The sequence below is a fragment of the Ranitomeya variabilis genome, chromosome 4 (genome assembly GCF_051348905.1).
Source record: "Ranitomeya variabilis isolate aRanVar5 chromosome 4, aRanVar5.hap1, whole genome shotgun sequence".
In the NCBI taxonomy this organism is placed as follows: domain Eukaryota; kingdom Metazoa; phylum Chordata; class Amphibia; order Anura; family Dendrobatidae; genus Ranitomeya; species Ranitomeya variabilis.
The window spans coordinates 347,872,496-347,887,666 of NC_135235.1; the positions used below are offsets into that span (position 1 = coordinate 347,872,496).

At 40.7% G+C, this 15,171-nt stretch overlaps 1 pseudogene across 1 annotated transcript in view; it reads left to right on the plus strand.

Annotated features, from left to right (window-relative positions):
* Positions 1 to 4,094, plus strand: part of LOC143767875 (serine/threonine-protein kinase SBK1-like) — a 219,789-nt pseudogene extending 215,695 nt beyond the window's left edge. The window contains exon 3 of the transcript XR_013213773.1: positions 3,445 to 4,094. The product of XR_013213773.1 is annotated as a serine/threonine-protein kinase SBK1-like (transcript). The remainder of the gene's footprint in view (positions 1 to 3,444) is intronic.
* The last annotated feature ends 11,077 nt before the right edge of the window (positions 4,095 to 15,171 follow it).

Genomic DNA, 15,171 nt, shown 5'->3' on the forward strand with positions numbered 1-15,171 from the left:
TTTCGTGTTTCGGTCGATCCCCGACTTTTAGCGATAATCGGCCGACTGCACTCGACTCGACTCTGGACAAAATCGGGTTTCAAAAAACCAGACTCGATCTTAAAAAAATGAAAGTCGCTCAACTCTAGTCTTCACCATAGTGGAGTTTGGAGTGTGACTGTTTGAGGCTGTGGACAGATGTCTTTTATACTGATAACAAGTTCAAACAGGTACCATTACTACAGGTAATGAATGGAGGACAGAGGAGCCTCTAAAAGAAGAAGTTATAGGTCTGTGAAAGCCAGAAATCTTGCATGTTTTTAGGTGAACAATTACTTATTTTCCACCATAATTAGCAAAATAAATCTTGCCAAATCAGATAATGATTTTCTGCATTTGTTTTCTCATTTTGACTCTCATAATTGTGGTCTACCTATGATGAACAAATACAGCACAAAAATAGGATTCAGAGATCCTCCAAAAATTCAAAAAACACTAGCAAAATGCAGAGATGCTTACCTGCCCAGGCCTCAAAACATATGCACTATCAGGATGCAGTGGACCCATGCAGTTAAGGCTGGTTTCACATTTGCATTTTTTGCCGCTGCGTTTTAGCGCAAAAACACGCATGCGTTTTTTTCCCTATATTTAAAATTAAAAACGCATGCGTTTTTTTGTATGCGTTTTGCCGCGTTTGACGACGCATGCGTCGATTCCATGCTTGCGTTTTGTTGCAGAAATGCAACATGTAGTAATTTTTAGAGGCTTTTTTTGCGGCAAAAAAATGTATTGCTGTCTATGTAAACGCATGCGTTTTTAAGCACATGCGTTTGGCTGCGTTTTAAACGCATGCGTTTCCATAGAAAAAAACAAGAATACACACTGATAAGCCACCCCCCACCATCAAGGTGATAAAGGGATCCAAACTCTAACCCTAATTCTACCCCTAACCCTACCCCTAACCCTACCTCTAACCCTAACCCTAACCCATCAAGGTGATAAAGGGATCCAAACTCTAACCCTAACCCTAGGGATCCTAACCCTAACCCTAACCCTAACCCTAGGGATCCTGATCCTAACCCTAACCCTAACCCCAACCCTAGCTATTTCTATTTATAGTGGGTTTTCTAGATGATTTTGATGATTGGCAGCTGTCACACACTTCTCAGCATGCGTTTCAAAAACGCAAACGCAGGAAAAAACGCATGTAAACGCTGCAAAACGCCGCTTTTTTTACCGCATGAGAAAACGCATGCGTCTAAAAAACGCAGCGTTTGCACGCGTTTACATGCGTTTTTTCACCACCTGCGTTTGTGTTTTAAACGCTGCGTTTTTAAACGCAAATGTGAAACTAGCCTAAGATGGCTTCAAAATAGGTGCAAAAATACCAATAAGACAACCACTCACAGCCTGCCAATCCGAAAAATACTTTTCAAAGTTTATTGCAAAGTAAGGATGCATTCCCACTAGCGCCAGGGTCCGCCAGAACGGGATTCCGTAATGGATCTGACCTCCTGGTGACCCCAGCTAAGGTTGGCGGACGCATACCTGGGGCCTCGCAGGCCTGCCAGGTTACTTGTTTTCTATTTTCTGTAAAATTACTTTAGTTAGAATTTTGAAACTCTAGGTATTCCTCAGGTATATAGTTGTTAGAAATTTCCAGTTGTTCATATATTTTTATGTTATAGGCATTTCGGTATAACAACCTTTTTTTGCGACTACCCCATATTCACGCACCTGGGGCCTTTTAGGCCTGTGTGCAAATAACACGGAATAACTCAAATAAAAATACTTTTCAAAACTTATTTTACAATTGTAAGGTAAGGATGCATTCCAAAAAATTGCATATTTGGCGTGCCCGTTTACTTACTTTTTTGTTGTTTTATGCACATAATTATGTTTTGAAATATACACATCTTAGGCTGTGTTCTCAGTAGCGCTGGGGTCCGCCAGGAGGGGATTCGTAATGGGTCTGACCTCCTGGTGACCCCAGCTAAGGCTGGCAGAATCCCGCCATTCCGGCAGCCTTAGCTGGAGTTACCAGGAGGTCAGATCCATTATGGATCCCCTTCTGGCGAACCCCAGCGCTACTGGGAACACAGCCTAAGATGTGTATATTTCAAAACATAATTATGTGCATAAAACAACAAAAAAGTAAGTAAACGGGCACACCAAATATGCAATTTTTTTATGAAAACATTTTTTGGTTGTAGCAAACTTGGTGCAGGAATATCTATTTGTAACTTTACATATTCCCCCGACAATTCTCGCATATTTTTTTTTTGGCTTATTGTTCCTTGCATACATTTTGTCCGCAAGTAGAACAGAAACGCTCCGATTTTCTTTCCTTCTTTGCTGGACAAATATAGCAGCGCTGTCATGCAGAATCCACACTCTTCCCAGCAATAGCAGAGTCATAAAAGTTCTTCCCCAGCAACAATACAGACAAAAAGACTGAGTATCACATGTAAACCTAGTACAGGCCTATAAGGCCCCAGGTGCGTGAATATGGGGTAGTCCCAAAAACAGGTTGTTATATACCAAAATGTCTGTAACATAAAAATATATGAATAACTGGAAACAACTATATACATGAGGATTACCTAGATTTTCAAAATTCTAACTAAAGTACTTTTACAGAAAATAGAAAACAAGTAAGCTGGCAGGCCTGCGAGGCCCCAGGTATGCGTTCTAGGGTTAAAAGGGTGGCCGCTAAGGGACCTTATTCCCCTGGGAATAAGCCTATTGCACCACCCAGAATCCGAAAATCCAGAGGTAGCTGAATCCCTGGAGAACACAATCAGGGAAGGATTTTTCGGTTCCCGATTACATGATCACCATTATTCAATGAATAACGGCGATCTCTTAACAAAAAAGTTTGCCCACTATTAAAATCATTTCTATCTCTTCTGACATGATATTCATCATTCTTCATCATAAAAGCCCAAAATAAGGTTTTCCTGAGATGGTTAACACATTCAATAGGGTCAAACATTTTAATAAATGATCAGAATATTTTATTTCACTATTTAAAGGAATATTCTTAGAATGTAAAATTATCTTCTAATTTACTGTTTGCTGGGGGACCACTAGTGATCCAAAGAGCAGAGCTCTGAAGAGATTCACTTTGAAAAAGCAGTGATGCACATCATTAACCTCCACTCCAGTCATCATCTGTGGCACAGCTGGAAAGAGCTGAAGTACTGGACTTGTCTGTCTCTAGTTGTCTGTCAGACAATCAATTGGGAGGTCAAGCCCATGAAATCCTTTCCACATCTCTGTTGTTTGGATTGCTGGGGATCCTAACAGTTGGGATTCCATTGATTAATAAATTATTCCCTATCCTTTGGATAGAAGATAATGTTTATTTCTGGGAATACCCCTATAATTTTGATTGTATTTTTAAATTTTTTGCATACTTAGATTAACTTTTTGATGTCATATTATGTTGTTATTGTTTTTTAGGTAGGTTTACCTGACATAATGGTGAAACGATGTGCAATGCAGTTGGCTGAAGCTCTTGACTTTATGCACAGTAAAGCTCTTGTTCACAGAGATGTGAAACTGGATAATATTCTACTTTTTGACAAAGATTGTCATTGCATAAAACTTGCTGATTTTGGATTAACAAGGCTTGAATGTTTTAACATATCTCCTTTAAAAGGAACTGTTCCATATTCATCTCCTGAACTATGTGTCTTAGAAGAAAATGATACTCTTGAACTTGACTCCAGCCTTGATGTGTGGGCATTTGGTATTCTTCTGTTTTGCATCTCAACAGGATACTTTCCCTGGGATACAGCATCTTATAAAGACAGTCAGTATGAACAATTTGCTTTGTGGCAAACCACAGGAAATTACAAGAAAATCCCTTATCAATGGAAGCAATTTACATGGCGTGCACTAGACATGTTTCAAAAGCTGCTAGCATTAAATGCAGTGACACGAAGCCCTGCTATTGAAGTTCAAAAATATCTGAGTGATCCATGGAAAATTAACAGCTTGAAAGATAACTGCAATTTACAAGATAACTGAAATATACAGGACAAAGTGTTCATAACATGAACTGTCTGAAAGATGAAACTACCTTTGAAAAGTATACTTTTCTACTTTAAGGATAAAATGTCCCAGTAATATGTTATTAACGCTTGTTAAGCTAAATATCATAATGATGTGACACTGACATTGAATTTTAGAGATAACTAAGTATTACCCATATTTTGTACTTATTAAAAATTGGTAGTGAAATATTCTTTTTATCTTCTGATTTTGTTTTCTAATTGTAGAATTTTTTTCAATGCATTCTTATGCAGAAGCCATTTGACCTGAGATGCTGTTCTTTGTGGTATTTAGAGATATGCTTCAGGGATGAAGGATAGGCAGGAAACACACCCACATAGCTACCTTTTGCTTCCCGGAGGCAGGCGCACTTTGCAAATAAAACAACATAAAAGGGCCTGTGGGGGACATCACATTATATGGGGATCTGTGAGGGACATCACGTTATGTGGAGGTTTGTGAGGGACATTATACTGGAGCCTGTGAATGCATCATACTATATGTGGGGCTGTGGGGGGATCATATTGTATAGGGGCTATGGGGGACATTATAAAGGGGACTGTGAAGTCCTAATACTGTAAAGGGGGCTGTGATGACAATACTATATTGGTTGCTGCGGTGACCATACTGTATCGCTATACAGTATGGTCACCATTTCCCACAATACAAGGTCATAACAGCACACAATATGTGGGTGACATGATACTGTATAGGGTGTTGTGGTGATGTGGTGACCATATTGTATAGAGAGCTGTGGTTGGCATCATACTGTATATTGGAGGCTGCCATGGATATCATACTGTTGGGTGCTTTATACTGTTTATTAGTGGCTGTGGGGGCCATTATACTGTATTGGTGACCAGGGTCCATAAACTGTATGGGATGCTGTGGGGATTATCATACTGTATATGCGGAGCTGTGGTGGACATCACACTATATATGAGGGGCTATGGTGGGGACCATACTATAAAATAGGAGGGTATGGTAGGCATCATACTGCATGTGGATATCATACTGTATGGGCAGCTGTGGTGACCATCATACAGTGTAGGAGGACAGTGTGAGGAATGGATATAGTTAGGAGAGGAAAGCATTGAGGGCAGTATAATGGCCTAGTGTGTATAGGAGCACAAAATGGTTATGGAGAGGAGGCTGTATGAAATAGCGGTGCAATATGCAGACAGATTATTATGCTGGGGAGACAGTGTGGAGATATAAGGAGTGTAAGGGAAAACAGTGGATATGGGATATCTATGGCTGTGCTTCATTAAGGCGAATGGTGTGGTGGTTAAAGCTGATAATGGCAGACAGTGGAGTGGCTATAGCTCATAAGGGCAAACAGTCTAGTAGGTGTAGCTCATAAGGTTAGACAGTGTGGAGGCCATTTACGTTAGAAGGCTTATTTAGGGCAATTTATGGACAGATATATTTATGCAGAGGGCATTTTAATAACACTCTTATTTTTTAAGAGCACCATGTGGGGATGTGCTGCAAAAGATGGTAGAAGAGGGAAGTCTGCAAAGACAAGTTGTGGTTGTGAAAGGTCATGATGGCATCTGAACAAGATGGAGAAGAGAATGACTCCAATAACAAAATATTTCATACATAAGGTGTTATGGAAATTTGGCTTGGATAAATCTATCCCTGTGTGTGCTGCGGCCGTTCCCAATTAGACTGAGTATTTTGAGCGCTCAAGAATTTACACTGTGCATAATTGTGACAATAACATTCCACCAATACCGATGATTTATTGTACACACATGGTTTTATAATTGCATATAGAAAGGAGGTGGTTAGTTCATTACCATATTGTCTAGCTCCTCTGTTATTGGTTATCTAAATATATATGGAATATTGTGATTAATGCACATATGAATGCTGATTAAGCAACTAAAATGTAGCCGTCTGCATCTTTCTGCATCTAGGACAAAGTTTAGACATCTGATCACCATTTAGTACATCTGGTGCTGTTCCACTTTATGGCTGGAAATCCCCAAACTGTCAGTCTAGCTTATATCAGTTTATGTCAGCCATTTTAAGCAATTGATTATAGTGTATATATTAGCTGTGGATATATGAGTATACATGAGTATACAGTATATAATTATATAGGAGTATATGCACAAGTGAGATCTATATGATATATATTTCCATCACAATGGTACCTGGATGTAAATGTTTAATTATTGTTACTAAGTCTCATTAGTACTGTGATTCTTGTATGGTCCGCAGCTGAATTATAACAACTCTAAGCATCTCCTTAGCATTGTTAAGGACATATTTTGAGTTGTAGGTTCTTGCGATACAAATATATATGGGGCTTACTTGCCATTACCATTGATTGTTGTACAAAGCTTAGCAATGTAGTCATCCACTAATGGTGGTTCTGGTCATGTATCCATGCACTGATTGTGATTTTGTTTATGTATACATGTGCTGGTACTGTACTGGTGTTGTATTTATTTACTAATGGTGGATCTAGTGATGTATCCATGTACTGACTATGGTGATGCATTTATGTACTGATGGTGCTTCTTGAGACACATTAATGTACTGATTGTGGTTCTGGTTATGTATTCATGTAATATTGATGGCTCTGGTGCTCTTTTTATGTACTGATGATAATTTTAATTTCTTATTCATGTACTGATGGCGATTCTGGTGATAAATACAGTTACAACAATTTCCAAAAAGCTTGTCAGCAGAGGTAAGCATGAAGTGCTCTAAAATTTCCTGGAAGACGGTTGCGCTGACTTTTGGCCTTGATAAAACACAGTGGACCTACACCAGCAGATGACATGGCTCCCAAAACCATCACTGATTGTAGAAACTTCACACTCGATCTCAAGCAGCTTGGATTGTGTGCCTCTCCACTCTTTCTCCAGACTCTGGGACCTTCATTTCCAAATGAAATGAAAAATTTACTTTCATCTGGAAACAACACCTTGGACCACTGAGCAACAGTCCAGTCTTTTTCCTCCTTGGCCAAGGTAAGACACTTCTGGCATGGTCTATTGGTCATGATTGGCTTAATACAAGGAACATGACAATAATTTTAATTTCTTATTCATGTACTAATGGAGATTCGGGTGATAAATACAGCACCAGAACTATCATCACTACATGAATAAATCACCAGAGCCATTAGCAGCACATGAATACATTACCAAAACTGCCATCACTGCAAGATTGCAAAACATGAACCACCATAAATGCATCATGAAATCCATTCAGACCCCTTTAAATTTTTCACTCTTTGTTTCATTGCAGCCATTTGGTAAATTTAAAAAAAGTTAATTTTTTTCTCATTAATGTATACTCTACACCCCATCTTGACTGAAAAAAACCCAGAAATGTAGAAATTTTTGCAAATTTATTAAAAAATAAAAAATAAAATATCACATGGCCATAAGTATTCAGACCCTTTGCTCAGTATTGAGTAGAATCACCCTTTTGAGCCGTGAGTCTTCTTGGGAATGATGCGATAAGTTTTTCACACCTGGATTTGGGGATCCTCTCCCATAATTTCTTACAGATCCTCTCCAGTTCTGTCAGGTTGGATGTTGAATGTTGGTGGACAGCCATTTTCAAGTCTCTCCTGACATGCTCAATTGGGTTTAACCCCTTAGTGATGGAGCCAAATTTTTGAAATCTAACCGTGTCACTTTATGTGGTAATAACCCTGGAAAGTTTCAACAAATCCCAGTGTTTTTTAGAATGTTTTTTTGTGACACACTATACTTTATGATAATGGAAAATTTAGGTCAATATGTTTTGTGTTTATTTATAAAAAATATCAGAAATTTGAGAAAAATGTTAAAAAATTACCAATTTTCAAACTTTGAATGATTATCCCTTTAATCCAGACAGTCATACCACAGTAAAACATTAATAAATAAAATTTCTCTCATGTCTGCTTTACATCAGCACCATTTGTAAAATGTTCTTTTATTTTGTTAGCATTTTAGGAGGTTTAAAAACGTTGCAATAATTTTTCATTTTTTCAAGGAAATTTACAAAATGTATTTTTTTAGGGACTTATCTATGTTTGAAGGGCCTTTAGGGGTCCCATATATTTGAAAAAAACAAACAAAAGTTATATCATTTTATAAACAGCACCCCGGCATATTGAAAACTGCTGTCAAGTAGTTTATTAACTCTTCAGTTGTTTTTCAGGAATTAATACAAATTGACTTGACAGAAAGTAAAATGTGCATTTTTAACACCTAAATGCCTCTAACTTCTAAACAGGTTACAACAATCGGCAGACTCTAAGGCCGGTATTTGGTCGTGAATTGCCATGGCAAACATGAGGACCACAAAATCATGATCTGAGGGCACCAATTGGGATAAAGAGGAAGCCCCCACAGTCTGTTAACCATTTATAATGATGTAGTCACTACACTGTGTGCAGAATTATTAGGCAAGTTGTATTTTAGAGGATTATTTTTATTATTGATCAACAACTATGTTCTCAATCAACCCAAAAGACTCATAAATATCCAAGCATAATATTTTAGGAAGTTGGAGGGTTTGTTTTTTAGATTTGGCTATCTTAGGAGGATATATGTTTGTGCAGGTAACTATTACTGTGCAGAGTTATTAGGCAACTTAATTAAATCCAAATATATTCCCATCTCACATGTTTATTTTCACCAGGTAAACCAATATAACTGCACAAAATTTAGAAATAAACATTTCTGACATGCAAAAACAAAACCCCCAAAAATTAGTGACCAATATAGCCACTTTTTTATGATGACACTCGACAACCTTCCATCCATAGATTCTGTCAGTTGCTTGATCTGTTTACGATCAACATTGCGTGCAGCAGCCACCATAGCCTCTCAGATACTGTTCCGAGAGGTGTACTGTTTTCTCTCCCTGTAGATCTCACATTTTATGAGGGACCACAGGTTCTCTATGGGGTTCAGATCAGGTGAACAAGAGGGTCATGTCATTTTTTCTTCTTTGAGACCTTTACTGGCCAGCCACGCTGTGGAGTAGTTGGGGGCATGTGATGGAGCATTGTCCTGCATGAAAATCTTTTTTTTCTTGAACGATACCATTCTTCTTGTACCACTGCTTGAAAAAGTTATCTTCCAGAAACTGGCAGTAGGTCTGGGAGTTGAGCTTCACTCCATCCTCAACCTGAAAAGGTCCCACAAGTTCATCTTTGAAGATACCAGCCCATACCAGTACCCCACCTCCACCTTGCTGGCATCTGAGTCGGAGTGAAGCTCTCTGACCTTTTCTGATCCAACCTCTGGCCCATCCATCTGGCCCATCAAGAGTCACTCTCATTTCATCAGTCCATAAAACTTTTGAAAAGTCAGTCTTAAGATATTGCTTGGCCCAGTCTTGACGTTTTATCTTATGTTTCCTGTTTAAAGGTGGTCGTTTTTTGGCCTTCCTTACATTGGCCATGTCCCTGAGTATCGCACACCTTGTGCTTTTTGTTACTCCAGTAATGTTGCAGCTCTGAAATATGGCAAAACTGGTGGCAAATGGCATCTTGGCAGCTTCACGCTTGATTTTCCTCAATTCATGGGCAGTTATGTTGCGCCTTTTTTGCCCAACACGCTTCTTGCGTCCCTGTTGGCTATTTGCCATGAAACGCTTGATTGTTCAGTGATCACACTTCAAAAGTTTGGCAATTTCAAGACTGATGCATCCCTTTGCAAGACATCTCACAATTTTGGACTTTTCAGAGCCCGTCAAATCTCTCTTCTGACCCATTTTGCCAAAGGAAATGAAGTTGCCTAATAATTCAGCACACCTAATATAGGGTTTTTATGTCATTAGACAGCACCCCTCCTCAGAGATGCACATCACCTGATGTACTTAATCAGGGTAGGACAACATGTATAAAAAGTATTATGTGATCAAAATACAACTTGCCTAATAATTCTGCACACAATGTATTGACAGCAGCATCTAAGGGGTTAAACAGATTTGGATAGTGCAAACACTGATCGTGGCTGATGCAGCAAGTAGTCAGCTATAGTGTACAGTCAACATCTGCTGGATTGTTACCTGTATGGGAATGCTATTCTCTTACATCTCAGGTCAGTTAAAAGACGTGTTGGTGGTCATTAAGGAGTTAAGTCAGGGCTCTGACTGGGCCTGTCAAGAATGTCACAGAGTTGTTCTGAAGCCACTCCTTTGTTATTTTAGCTGTGTGCTTAGGGTCATTGTCTTGTTGGAAGGTGAACCTTCGGTCAAGTCTGAGGTCCAGAGCACTCAGGAAGAGGCTTTCATCCAGGATATTTCTGTACTTGGCTGCATTCATGTTTCCTTCAATGGCAACCAGTCGTCCTGTCCCTGCAGCTGAAAAACATCCCCATAGCATGCTGCCACCACTAAGTTTCACTCTTGGGATTGTATTGGGCAGGTGATGAGCAGTGCCTGGTTTTCTCCACACATACCGCTTAGAATCATCACTAAAAAGGTCTGCCTTTGTCTCATCAGACCAGAGAATCTAATTTCTCATAGTCTGGGAGTCCTTCATGTGTTTTTTAGCAAACTCTGTGCGGGCTTTCATATGTCTTGCACTGAGAAGAGGTCACTGAAAAAGAGAACCGTGCGCACCACTATTTGAGGTGCCAGAGTAGGTTCTCACACCGTTAGTAATAATAATAAGAAACCCGGCAGTCAACTTGAAGTGATCTATCTAGTAATTTAATATAATTCACTGTAGTAGTCAAATTTGACTACTACAGTGAATTATATTAAATTACCAGATTGATCACTTCAAGTTGAGTGCTGGGTTTCTTATTATTATTGCACTGAGGAGAGGCTTCTGTGGGGCCACTCTGCCATGAAGACCCGACTGGTGGAGGGCTGCAGTGAAAGTTGACTTTGTGAAGCTTTCTCCCATCACCCTACTGCATCTCTGGAGCTCAGCCACAGTGATCTTGGGGTTCTTCTTTACCTCTCACACCAAGGCTCTTCTCCCACGATTGCTCAGTTTGGCTGGTTGGCCAGGTCTAGGAAGACTTCTGATGGTTCCAAACATCTTCACTTTAAGGATTATGGAGGCCACTGTGCTGTTAGGAACCTTGAGTACTGCAGTAATTCACCCCCTGAGGAAGGAGCTGCCTGCTCCGAAACGCGCATGGGGGTTAGGGTCCGGTCACCCACGCATCCTGCCTGCTACATTCACATCAGGTATGTGCTCGTACTGAGCTATTATGCATTACTGTTTTTGCTATGACACTGTTCTATTATTTAATAGCATATGAAATTATGGGCCTTCCTATACTAAGGGCATATTGCCATATCTAGGCATGACATGTGTGGTTGTCCTGACCCTTTTAGCATGTCCGACAGGAATACACGTTTGTTCCCTTATCCTGCATCGTTTTATTCACCTGATGGCTTTTTACATTTTTCTAATAAAGATTTATAGTGTTATGGGACCATTTGGTTGCTTGTGTCTTGTGTTCGGTGGTTTACTTGTGTAACCTTGGTCAGATCTGTGCCTTGCCACAATTCTGTCTCTGAGCTCCTTGGCCAGACTCTGGGACCTTCATTTCCAAATGAAATGCAAAATTTACTTTCATCTGAAAACAACTCCTTGGACCACTGAGCAACAGTCCAGTCTTTTTCCTCCTTTGCCAAGGTAAGACACTTCTTGCGTTGTCTATTGGTCATGATTGGCTTAATACAAGGAACATGACACTTACAGCCCATGTCCTGGATATGCCTGTGTCTGGTGGTTCTTGAAGCAATGACTCCAGCAACAATCCTCTCCTTGTGAATCTCTCCCATATTTTTGAATGGCCTTTTCTTAACAATCCTTTCGAGGGTGCAGTTATCCCAGTTGCTTGTGCACCTTTTTCTACCACACTCTTTCCTTCCACTTAACTTGCCATTAACATGCCTGGATACAGCACTCTATGAACAGCCAGCTTCTTTAGTAATGAGCTTTTGTGGCTTTCCCTCCTTGTGGAGTGTGTCAATGACTGCTTTCTGGAAAGGTTATGGAGCATCAGAAAGGGGTTCCATAGCATTTGTACGGCTCAATCCCTGGACTATTAGTTAAATAAAGTATTTTTTTTTTACTGGGATAGTAATGGGGGTGCCTGATAGATCCCTCTCCATTTCTAAACCAGAGCTTGATCCAGCTATTTTGGCAATTCAGAGCTAACATCAACATCAACTACCATTACCTCGATTGCCAGCGCACCAGAGCAATCAGGAAGAGTCAAGGCGAAGATTTGGAATATCTAATCTGATACGTCACTTTTGGAGCGGCTGCGGGCTTGTATTTTTAGGCCAGATTGGGACCAATAACCATGGATAATATGAGCCTGCAGCTGTCTTCTTTACCTTTGTTGGATACCAAAAAAAGAGTATGTACGTGGTTTTTTTCATTTAACCATTTATTTATTTAGCTTAATAGAAAGCTCTATAGGCTATTTATCTATCTATTTTCTGTCAATTATCTTTGGTTTTAGGAAGTTTTGCCCCCAGCAGTTCACCCCCAGCAGTTCGCCCCCAGCATTTTGCCCCCAGCAGTTCGCCCCCAGGTACACTTTGCCCCCGAACATTTTGCCCCCAGCATTTCGCCCCCAGGTTGTTTCGCCCCCGCACATTTCGCCCCCAGCAGTTTGCCCCCGGATGTTTTGCGCCCGGATATTTTGCCCCCAGCAGTTCGCCCCCGGATGTTTCGCCCCCAGCAGTTCGCCCCCGGATGTTTCGCCCCCAGCAGTTCGCCCCCGGATGTTTCGCGCCCAGCAGTTCGCCCCCGAATGTTTCGCCCCCGGATGTTTTGCTCCAGCAGTTTGCTCCCGGATGTTTTGCCCCCACCAGTTTGCCCCTGGATGTTTCACCCCCGGATGTTTCGCCCTCAGCAGTTTGCCCCCGGATGTTTTGCCCCCAGCAGTTTCGTTCCCGGATGTTTTGCCCCCAGCAGTTCGCCCTCGGATGTTTCGCCCCCAGCAGTTCGCCCCCAGCAGTTCGCCCCCGGATGTTTCACCCCCCGGATGTTTCGCCCCCAGCAGTTTCGTTCACGGATGTTTCACCCCCAGCAGTTTGCCCCCAGATGTTTCGCCCCCGGATGTTTCGCACCCAGCAGTTCGCGCCCGGATGTTTCGCACCCAGCAGTTCGCCCCCGGATGTTTCGCCCCCAGCAGTTCATCCCTGGATGTTTTGCCTCCAGCAATTTGCTCCTGGATATTTTGCATCCGGGAAAGTCCTGCCTGAACTGAACATTGGCAGGTTCGCTTATCACTAATAATACACCATATGAGTCTAAGATATAGAATTCTGATCAAATTATTTTTTTTTTATTCTAAAACTTTGTTTTCTAGTTGAGTAATTTTACAGACAGGAAAATGGTAGGATTTCATTGATTACTAAGGAGGTCATGCCCCCTTGGTAGCAGAATGGATCCTGGCTCCCTATGATACATTCAGGGCTGCTTGTTCACAACCCTCTGAAAAGCTCCCCTTCACCCTCCACTTGTGTGCTCTGTCCTGGACAAGAGGAGGGCTCCCCCCTGCCTGTGTAAAGCCGTTACAGGACAGAACACATGGGGGGCTTTGCAGAGGGAAGTAAACCAGCAGCCCTTTATACATCATAGGGAATATATTGTTAGTTGCATGCTCCTGTGCAGCCACGCCCTCTAGAATCCATCCACAAGTACTGCTACTAAGGAGAAACAACCTCCTTAGCAACCACTGAAATCCTGCAGCACATGGAGCTTTAACTTGAATGAGACTTTTCACACAGACGTGAAGCTGCTGGAAGTTCTCCTTTGGAAATGAATATCATGGGCACAGGTACTATAACATAACATGTTTTTTGTAGAGTTATGCTTTAATTGTATATATCAAAACTGTTTTAACAAGAAACATAAAAAGGTATAGAGGGGAAGGATTAGAGAAAAAGAGAAAATACAAATGACAGGTTATAATGCTTGAATTATTTTACAGCTAAAAACACTGCTCTCAAAACATACAATATGTGACCATGAACTAAAATTCAAAGCTGTAGGCAATGCCTCTTAGATAATCCATCAAGCTTCTATTATTGAAATCTTGCACGATACGTTTAACCCTTGCTGAAACCGCAGCATACTTTTTGTTTCTTGCAGCGATGGGATTTCCTGCTGTTATCTGAATAATTTCAAAACTATGGAGCTCTTGCTGATGTTTCAGACAGTTAATGAACCGGTATATATTTTGGAAAAGAGTACCACATGTTTCTCGAAAGCTACGGTGCCATCCTTCGACATCATTATTTGTTCGCTGTTGATCATTCAATGTTCGTTCATACACATTCCAGAATTGACCTGGAAACAAAGGTGCTTGACGTCCTCTGCAATGACCGATATAGCTGTCTTCAAAATAGTTGGCAATTGGTATTGCTTCTTGTGGAAAGTCAGGATCTTCCACCAATTCTTCAAATGATTGCACAACATTCTGTGGTGGAAAAAAGGCCAGGGCAGGTATCATGCATATCCAATGGTCAAATTCATGGTCACCTTGGTATTGCATCTTGAGTCCTTCATTTTGAACTTTACGCCAAACCGACTGTGATAGGTGGAAAAAGCAACCAGTCTTCACAAGGTTGGGGAATTCACTTTCAAATGCCTGTATTGCAGCTAGTTCAAAATCCAACATCAGGTTGTCTGACTGCAGTCCAGGCTGCAAGTTCTTCAGCTCTTGCAGCAACCTCTGGTATGTAGAACGGCTCTTGTCTGTCAGCAAGGTGTGCACTAGCGGAACATCAAGGCCGCTGTGGACTACATGGATTGTGTAAAGTTGCTTAAACAAGGCTGGTGTAGTGAAAAACATGTCATCAGCAACCCACTCTTTACTTTGTGCCAGTAGATGGAGATTGTCTCTTGTTCCAAATATCAACATACGGCTGTGTCCATTTCCTAATTTAAAATGAAAGTATTAGTAGAGGAAATAACATAAAAAGTGTAACAAGCAGCAGAGAATTTTGGGATAAATTCACAAAAAAATATCCTAATCAGAAGCCTCTGTTCATATCTCACATTAAAAACTCATATTTTGCTCCAGATTTTCTGATTTCATAATAAAAAAACTGAAGCAAAATCTAGTGTGAAGGGGCCAACCAATAGTTTTTTTACAACATATTTTGTCCCAGTGGAAAATT